The sequence below is a fragment of the Dipteris shenzhenensis genome, chromosome 8, assembly GCF_047967505.1.
Source record: "Dipteris shenzhenensis isolate YYH24624 ecotype China chromosome 8, Dip_SZ_1.0, whole genome shotgun sequence".
In the NCBI taxonomy this organism is placed as follows: Eukaryota; Viridiplantae; Streptophyta; class Polypodiopsida; order Gleicheniales; family Dipteridaceae; genus Dipteris; species Dipteris shenzhenensis.
In genome coordinates this window covers 3748635-3758205 of record NC_141603.1, presented here as the reverse complement: position 1 = coordinate 3758205, position 9571 = coordinate 3748635, and positions in this window count along the sequence as shown.

Genomic DNA, 9571 nt, shown 5'->3' with positions numbered 1-9571 from the left:
TTTGCTAATGCAAGCATGTGTATATGTAGCGGGACTGCAGGCACACATGTTTTCAAACATAGGGGTGAGGTGTAAACAGGTGAAAGAATGTGCTTACGTACGTATGGGGTCCTCTGGGCCACATCTGTCCTTCCAAGGGATATCATCACCATCATCATCTCTGATGCTGCTCCAATATTCTTCACGTCCCTCCGTCCTGTTCAGTGCTTATATCACATGTGTTCCATTTCGTTCACTCAATCCCCAGACAGTGCCTTTGGCCTCTGATGACTCGTTGAAGCGTGCCATTCATGCTCACGTCTCGTAATAATCTCTGGTTGCCCGATCACAGGGTCTTTGTGACAAGCCCCTCGTTCAAAACTTGCAAGCTATCGCCTTGCTAATTTGGCTGCTTTGAACTTATAAGCTCTCGGTCTGTTACTCATTGATTACTTTCTCTTTCAGTTATTGTTGTCTGGCAATCCTACATCTTTTAGTTCTACTCTAACCTCTAGCTCTCTGTGGGCCTTATGACCTTAGGCTCTACTCAGCACTGAGTCGCCAGCGCCCTTGTTCTTGCGAGCAGGTTCCAACTTTAAAAGTTCATAGTAAGACGGATTCTTCACCACCCCTTGCTTCTGCTCACATACTTGATTCATTGACTTATCTTTCTCTTAGCCTAGCATCTCATATTGTCGTGCCTTACGCTCACCTTACTTGCTCTCAAAGCCTTCTCTGTCCCTTCGTGGCAAGCTTGGTACTTGTTGCGTCAGCCCGGCTTGCCAAAGCCACTTGCCACTGGTCACGGTGTCTCTCTCGTTGAGAAGTCTGTTGTCATCTCTCTCTCTCTCTCTCTCTCTTTACCTCTCCTTATGCCTAACCTTATATCTTTATCTTCATTTTAACCCTCAAATTTTTACTTTTTCTTAAATACTTTCTCCTTGTTTCTTCTTTAAAAAGATTTCCTTTAAATTTTTATTATTTTTTATTCTCTTAGATTATTTTCCATTGTATGGTTTCTCTTTTTTCCTTGTTGTTTTCTTAGGTAATTGTTCCTCTCTATATCTCTTTGTTTCCTTAGGTAATTGTTCTTGGTTATTTGGGATTCCTTTGATTTATGGTGTTTTAACAATTACTTCCATGGTAATTAATATGGTCTTAGTTTTTGAAAGCTAACGATTTTCAAATCTATTTTCTATCTTATATTAATTATTTTAACTTGGTAAATCTTATCAATTTGTTTCCCTTAACTTATTTTTACTTTTTATTTTATGGGTGTGGAATATTCCCTTAAGTGATCACCTTATTGTTTCATTTAGTTTAAAATGTGGATGGAGTAGATTAATTCCCTTGGTATTTTTTCTAGAAAGGGGTTTATTCCTTGGTGTTTTAATTAATGGTTTAAGTCATTATTAATCAGTGTGGAATACTCTCTGCATGCTATTTTTTAACACATACTATTTATATTTTATGATAATTTTTTAAAAGCATTTTCTTTTTATGTTTTTGTCCACAGTTGTTGCTTCAATGGATGGAGAGCCAGGTACTTCTGTCCCAATGTCAGTACCAGCAATTGAGTGGATTCCGCCACTAGGGCCAAGCTTGAGGTCGCCACTATGTCCTGTTAGGTCCACAACAGTGTCGCCTCCACCAACTCCCCAAACGGTGTTATTAGATGAGGCGATACACATCTTGGTGAATGCACTAGGAAGGGGGGCCACACCACCCTTGGTTGCACTCGTATTTTCAATAGGGATCACTAATCCCTCGAGAAGTCGACCCATAGTCATCTCCAAATTGATGACCAAATTCCTTGAGGAAGGAGATCTGGTCTCCCACGTGGAGTAATTTGAACAGATATGTGTAGCTTTTGGTACTCTTGTAGATCTAGAAATGGCGAATGCATTTGGTCTCAGTTTGGATGTCAACGTAGGTCAATGGTATAGGACTCCCAACTCGAAAGAAAAGGTCAATTGGGAGAGATGTTGAGGAAAGCATTCATTGTAGGGTTCGTCCCGACTTGACACAAGTGGAACCTGATTAATCACTTATATGAGGTGAAGCAAAATGACAAAATCCCTTCGGGATTACATAGCTAGAATCAAGCATCTCAATTTCACTCATACCTGACTTGGCTCACTCCCCGACAATTGGATAGCTACGCACACCTCTAGACGTTCCTCTTTAACCACCTCTTCCAACATGATTGGCGGTCTCCCATGTGGAGCAATTTGAACAGATATGTGAAGCCTTTGGTGCTTTCATAGATCTAGAAATGGCTAATGCATTTGGTCTCAGGTTGGATGGCAACATAGGTCAATGGTATAGGACTCCCAACTCGAAATAAAAGGTCAACTGGGAGAGACGCTGAGGAAAGTATTCATTGTAGGGTTCGTTCCCACTTGACACAAGTGGAACCCGATTAATAAGTTATATGAGGTGAAGCAAAATGACAGAATCCCTTCACAATTATATAGCTAGAATCAAGCACCTCAATTTCACTCATACTTGATTCAGCTCTCCTCGTCAATTGGACAGCTACACAGACCTTCAAACGTTCCTCTTCAACCACCTCCTCCAACGCGATTGGCGGTCTCCCATGTGGAGCAATTTGAACAGATATGTGAAGCCTTTGGTGCTCTCGTAGATCTAGAAATGGCTAATGCATTTGGTCTGAGGTTGGATGGCAACGTAGGTCAATGGTATAGGACTCTCAACTCTAAATAAAAGGTCAGCTGGGAGAGATGCTGAGGAAAGCATTCATTGTAGGGTTCGTCCCCACTTGACACAAGTGGAACTCGATTAATCAGTTATATGAGGTGAAGCAAAATGGCAGAATCCCTTCGGGATTACATAGCTAGAATCAAGCACCTCAATTTCACTCATACATGACTTGGCTCACTCCTCGTCAATTGGACAGTTATGCATATCTCTAGACATTCCTCTTCAACCACCTCCTCCAATGCAATTGGCGGTTCAACAACAAGAAGGGGAGCATGTTAACACCCATAAAGTACAGGCGTAGAATGCATGGTAATGAGTGATTAGACTTCATGATTTACTTCAACGGTCGTAGCCATGGAGGGAGTACAGTTGCAAGCTTTATGAGGTTTGAGCCATAAATGGCTCAAGATCGACGTCATCACTCTAGGTTTTGAGCCTCAGAGACGGGTTTTGAGCCTCAGATGGCTTAGGACTTGGATGGGCAAGGTTAATACAAGCGCTATTTGATCGGTGTCGTCACTCTAGGTTTTGAGCCTCATAGACGGGTTTTGAGCCTCAGATGGCTTAGGACTCGGATGGGCGAGGTTAACACAAGCACTATTTGGGACCCAGTTAGGAGCACCTCCTGATTTTGGGATTGTCCCAAGCGCTCTTATATAGTTAACAGAAGTGTTATTTTCGACACACAAAGAGTGGTAACAGTGGAGGAGAGAAGGAAAGGGTAGTGAAGATGCCTTGGCACCCTACAGTCCTAAGAGCCTTGTGAATGTAAAAAAAGGGAGAGTAAAAAGAAAAAAGGTTGGCCCTTTCTTCAAAAGGTGACTTTGGTCTTCGTTGTATGTACAAGTTTGGAATATAAGCTTCTTCTCTTCAAGAGTGTATTTGGGTGCTCTCTTGTTTTCCTTGTAGTGCCTTTGTGTTTGCTACTCCATTCCTCTTCACTCTCCCATTCTCTCCTCTTTCTTCCTTACTTCTCTCCTATCTTCTCCCTCTCCTCTCCCTTCTCTCCCTTCCCTGTTTCTCTCGTGGAAACACATTGCAACAATCCAGGATCCGCTTGAGTGACATGCGGACGGCTCGTTCTTTGCATTGCTCTCACAAGGAGTAGCTTGGAGTGGAGGCTCCATTGGCATTCCTTCAAGATCCCCACAACACACAAGTCATCGTTGAGACCACATCTTTGGCGCCGTTGTCAAGGAGTTCAAGGTATGCTTTTGCATTACACTTGCTTTCTTATCATTTACCCGTTGCTCATTGTTTCAAGCTTAACTTGGAGCTTTGTTAGTGGAGTTGTAGGAGAGAAATGAGTGAGGAAGTGTGAATTTAGACAGAAAAGAGATGAAAACTATCATTTTTTGTTGGAAAGTATTTTTGAGCATAGGAACCTTATTTTTTATGTTTGTTAGTGTTTTGAAGTGATAGGACGGTAGTTTATAAGATTGCTAAGGTGTTGTGGTGATCGTACCTCTTAACGTGGACGCTACAGAAGGAGCATGAGAGTTAGGGAGAGTCAAACTAGTAAAGGGGCTTCGGAAGCCCTCGAACCTGCGATGTCTTTTATCTCCTCGTTCAAGCTCTCCCTGTCTCGTCAGAGCTAGATGGATCCTCCCGTCAAGGTCCTATCACTGAGTGAGAACTAGGAACCAAGCTTCCGGTTCGGACCAATCCCCAATTGGGGCGAAAGGGGGGCTGAGCGTAGCTCGAAACACTGTCCTTGGGCATGGATTCCTTGGACGAAATTCTTTCAGATCTCAAGTGCATGTATAAAATCTCTAAAATGATACACTCTGACTGAAGCTTTAATTCTGTATTTTTTAGACTACCCCAGAGATATCCCAATGGGCGTGCAACAAGACTAAGGCGACAATCGTAGGAATGAAGCTAAGGCAACAGTCGTAGGATTGAAGCTAAGGCAATGGTCGTAGGGTTGAAGCTAAGGCAACGATCATAGGGATGGAAAGTGACACGTGTCGACGGGATAGAATACAGGTGGTATCCCCACGGTCATGGGGTTGGAGCTACGGCTATATATTGGGCGCCGATCGATGAGTTATCTGGCTCACCGAGATGCGAGTATAGCAACAGGTGCAGGATTGATAGTAACGCAACGATCGTGGGCATAAGCTCAAGGCCACGGGTCACTAATTTTGACACATTAATTAAGGCGACGAGTTAGACGACAATCAAAAGTTAGGTCGTGGGGATAAGGACTAAGCCAACAGATCAATGCAGGTTTGACCGACGGGTTAGCGCTATGGCAACGGGTCGGTGGGTTAACTCTATAACGATGACCCATGGGGATAGGAAATGTCTGAGAACACGAATTTTGCCGACTTCTGTTTGGTGATTTCTGAGTTTTTATGCCAGCTCTGAGTATTTGTGGGTGCTATGCACTACCTAAACCACCTATACTACACAAAAAAACATCAACTTTGGATGCATGAGTAAAAGATTTCTACAAGTTGGGTTGTTTACCCTCAACAACCATTTCAAAATTAAGCTTCCATCTCCATTTTTCAGTGTTTTTGTTAAGATTTGCTATCACATGATTTGGGCGGTTGGGCCAGATGAATTTAGTAGACATGGAGAACCCCTTCGCCAGTATGTCCGTGGGAAGGGAAGCCCAACAACAACCAGCTCCTGAGCCGCAAACAGGGATTGAAACCACCTTTGCGGACCCAGGGCCTATAGCTTTCGCAAGGCACCCTCAGTGGGAACGCATGGAGAACGAAGACCCATGGATGAGGAACTTCGTAAGATGAGACCCTAGCCGAGGAGATGCGCGAGCCTCTCATGAGGGTGACTTCTTATGAACTCTCAACCTTCCAAGCCCCCTCGACCTTCGCCGGCTATGTGGCACCACAAGTTCCATCCTGCCGTTGAATGCAAGGAACCTCCATGCAAATGCCCTGCGACCCACCCCCAACGAGAGTCCGTTCGTTTTCGCTCGTAGTTGCTCCAATGGATGGAGGGCTAGGCGCTTCTACCTCGATGCTAGTACCAGCAATTGAGTGGATTCAGCCATTAGGGCCAGCTTGAGGCTGCCTCTACGTCCTGTTAGGCCCACAATGACACTGCCTCCACTAGCTCCCAAAACGGTGCTATCAGATGAGGCGATGTGCATCCTGGAGAAATGCACTAGGAAGGGGGGCCACACCACCCTCGACTGCACCCGTGTTTCCAGTAGGGAGCACTAATCCCTTGAGGAGTCAACCCATAGCAATCTCCAAGTTGATGACCAAAATTCCTTGGGGAAGGAGATTAGTTTTCCATGTGGAGCGATTCGAACAGATATGTGAAGCCTTTGGTGCTCGCATAGATCTAGAAATGGCTAATGCATTTGGTCTCAGTCTGGATGGCAACGTAGGCCAACGATATAGGGCTCTCAACACAGAAGAAAAGGTTAACTGGGAGACGCTGAGGAAAGCATTCATCTCGTCCCAACTTGACACAAGTGGAGCCCGATTAATCAGTTATATGAGGTGAAGCAAAATGACAAAGAATCCCTTCGGGATTACATAGCCAGAATCAAGCACCTCAATTCCACTCATACCTAACTCGGCTCACTCTCCACCAATCGGATAGCTACGCATTCCTCCAGACGTTCCTCTCCAACCACCTCCTCCAACGCAGCTGGCGGCTCAGCAACAGGAAGGGGGGCATGTCAACACCCACAGAGTACAGTTGCAGAATGCATGGTAATGAGTGATTAGAGGTGATTAGGCTTCATGATTTACTTCAACGGTCGTGGCCATGAAGGGAGTATAGTTACAGGCTTTATGAGGTTGAGCCACAAATGGCTCAAGATTGGCCTCGCCACTCCAGGTTTTGAGCCTCATAGATGGGTTTTGAGCCTCAGATGGCTTAGGACTCGGATGGGCAAGGTTAACACGAGCGCTATTTGGGACTCAGTTAGAAGCACCTCCTAATGCTAGGCTTGTCTCAAACATCCTGGCAGGAGCACCTCCTAATTCTGGGATTGTCCCAAGTGCTCTTATATGGTTAACACAAGTGCTATTTTCGACACACGAAGAGTAGTAACAACAGAGGAGACAAGGAAAGGGTAGTGAAGATGCCTTGGCACCCTATGGGCCCAAGAGCCTTGTGAATGTAAAGAAAGGGAGAGTGCAAAAAGAAAAAGGGTTGGTCTTCCCTTCAGAAGGTGACGTATAAAAGGCCAATGATTGACTTTGGTCTTCATTGTTGTATGCACAAGTTTGGAATACAAGCTCCCTCTTCTCTTCAAGAGTGTCTTTGGGTGTTCTCTTGTTCCCCCTGCAGTGCCTTTGTGTTTGCCACTCCATCCCTCTTCACTCTCTCCTTCCCTCCTCCTCCTCCCTCCCTTCTCCCCTCTCTTCTTCCCTTCTCCCTCTCCTCTTCCTTCTCCCCCTTCCCTCTTTCTCTAGTGGAGACACATTGCAACAAGAGTAACACATGCGGGCAGCTCGTTCTTTGCATTGCTCTCACAAGGAGTAGCTTGGACTGGAGGCTCCATCGACATTCCTTCAAGATCCCATGACATGTGAGTCACTGTTGAGACTACACAATGAGGGAAGAGAGACTTCTTTTTGGCTTCCAAGGATTGATCTAGGAGGGATTGAGAAACATAAATTCTGTCCAGCCTTGCCTCTCTTCTGAGTTCTATCTGTATGTTGCACCAGGTAAAAATGATAGAAGAACCAATGTCCACAAGTTGTAAATTTTCCTTGAGGTCTTCCCACATTTGAAACTGAGGACCTCTAAGAAAAGAACCTTTCTGCAACCATCTATCATGTGACCCCTCAACCATATTAAAGTCCCCTAATATCACGCGGTCACTATTAGCATCTATTAGAGAATCCCTCGTGGCTCTTCTAGCCATAGAACCAATAGGAGCATAAACAGAGACCACAATGAAAGCCATTATTTTCAATTTGCATTTAATGGAAATCCATCTATGGTGTAAGTCTTGCTGAAAGTTGGACACACAATCTTTGTAGTGAGATCAAGACCCCTATTGCAGTCCCACCTCTACCCTCTTCATGAGAAGAAAAAAAACACTCTTCTGTTATCAATGCTTTTGAGTTTGTTCACCAAAACCTCATTTGTAACCTTAACTTATTGCAGGGCAAGAAAAGTAGGGGAAAGAGAGTTCCCTCTCAGCTAATTTGCTAATTCCTAACTCAAAGGATTAGTTAGTCCACACACATTTAATGTGAGGAAAGAAAAAGGGCTACTTACCATTTTTGTTTTTATTTTTTTTTGCCTTGGGGGCAGGGCTTTTGGGAGGGACACCGTGGCCTTAAACCTGGGAAATTCTTCTCTTGTTTTGAATTATGGCTTGAGGTTTAGTTGGCACCATAGTACTCTTTTCCTGCTTTTAACCAAAGGAAGCTCCTCCTTAGAGTCATCCGACTTAGAGTCACTCATACTTGCATCTTGATGATTGGCATCATCCTCAAATTCCTTAGACCAGCCAGGTTTCACCTCATCTTCTTCCATTCTAGCCTCTTGAATCCACTATTCATATTCTTGTTCTATCAGGGCCTCATAAGCATTGTTTATGGCTAAAGGAAAAGTGACTTTGTCATCCACCAAGTGTTTCTTAATGTCCTTGTCTTCTTCTAACGCTTCAACTAGGATATTTCTATTTCTTTTCTCAACAACCCCTTTGTGTGTGTGGGGTTTTTGTTTTTCTTTGACAAACTACTTGGGTTTGGAGAGCTGGTTAGAAGGTTGCTGAGGAGGCTCCTGTGGAGTCTTGGCTTTATTTCTTTTCAAAGGGTAGTTTTTGACTCTGTGGGAGGATAACCCACAAAGGAAACAAGAATTTAATAAATTCTTGTAAACTAAAGGTTGCTCCATGAAGATGTTTCCATTTCTATTTACAATCACTAAAGTGTTAGGGAGCTCCTTAGCCGCATCCAACCTAACACAGACTTGAGGATGCCCCCTAGGGTTGATAAACTGCTCTTTTTCAACATCAATTACCTGACCTAGACTCCTACATAAATTAGGAGCTTGATTGACTAATGAAAAAGGAAGATCAGGGAGCTCCACCCACACTGGCACAAAAGTAGACCTAGGTTTATAAGGATTAAAGTCTTGGGACCAGAATTCTAGATATGATGGCTGGCACAAAAGTAGACCTAGGTTTGTAAGGTTGAAGTCTTGGGACCAGAATTCTAGATATGATGGCTGGTGTCTAATGGTCCATAGACCATGATCGAGAGCTTTCCAGGCCATGTCTTCTGCTTTAAAGAGAAAGAAAAAGAAACCCTTTCTTTGAAATCTCACACTAGTGACCACTAGGCCCTTCCTAATCCAATTGTTTCTAAGCCAGTTTTCAAGAAACACTGTTGGAGGTTTGGTGCCAGGAAGAAAACCTATCAAGGCATGAGAAGAAAGCCAATCAATGGATTGTTCTAATCTATCCTCATCCAAGAAAGCAACCACTTTACCTTTAGAATATGAGTCCTCCTCATCTTCCGACTGAGGATTCTCTTGCTAATGTGAGCATGGATTTGCTGGTGAATTGAAATCTTGTGCAACTGGAAATCGCTGCATTGGCACTTCCACCTATTCTTCCCTTGGATTCTCCTTATCCAATGTTGGGTCTTCTTGCAGCGCCATCACCTGTTCCGTTTCCTTTTCCTCAGCTTAGGTCAGTATCCTTGGAGGTGTGCTGAACATGCACCTTTGCCTGGCTTTGATAGACTTCCGTCCGTGGGGAGCTTGGAGAGGTGAAAGACGTTTGCCTTCCATATCTGGAGCCTTCTTCTGTATCTCATGGAACTCCTCCATAGGTTCATTGGGCGATAGCAAGGGTCACGTTTTGTGCAATTGCGATGCTTCCTTTTTTTACTCGATCATCACTAGGAGCGCTAAG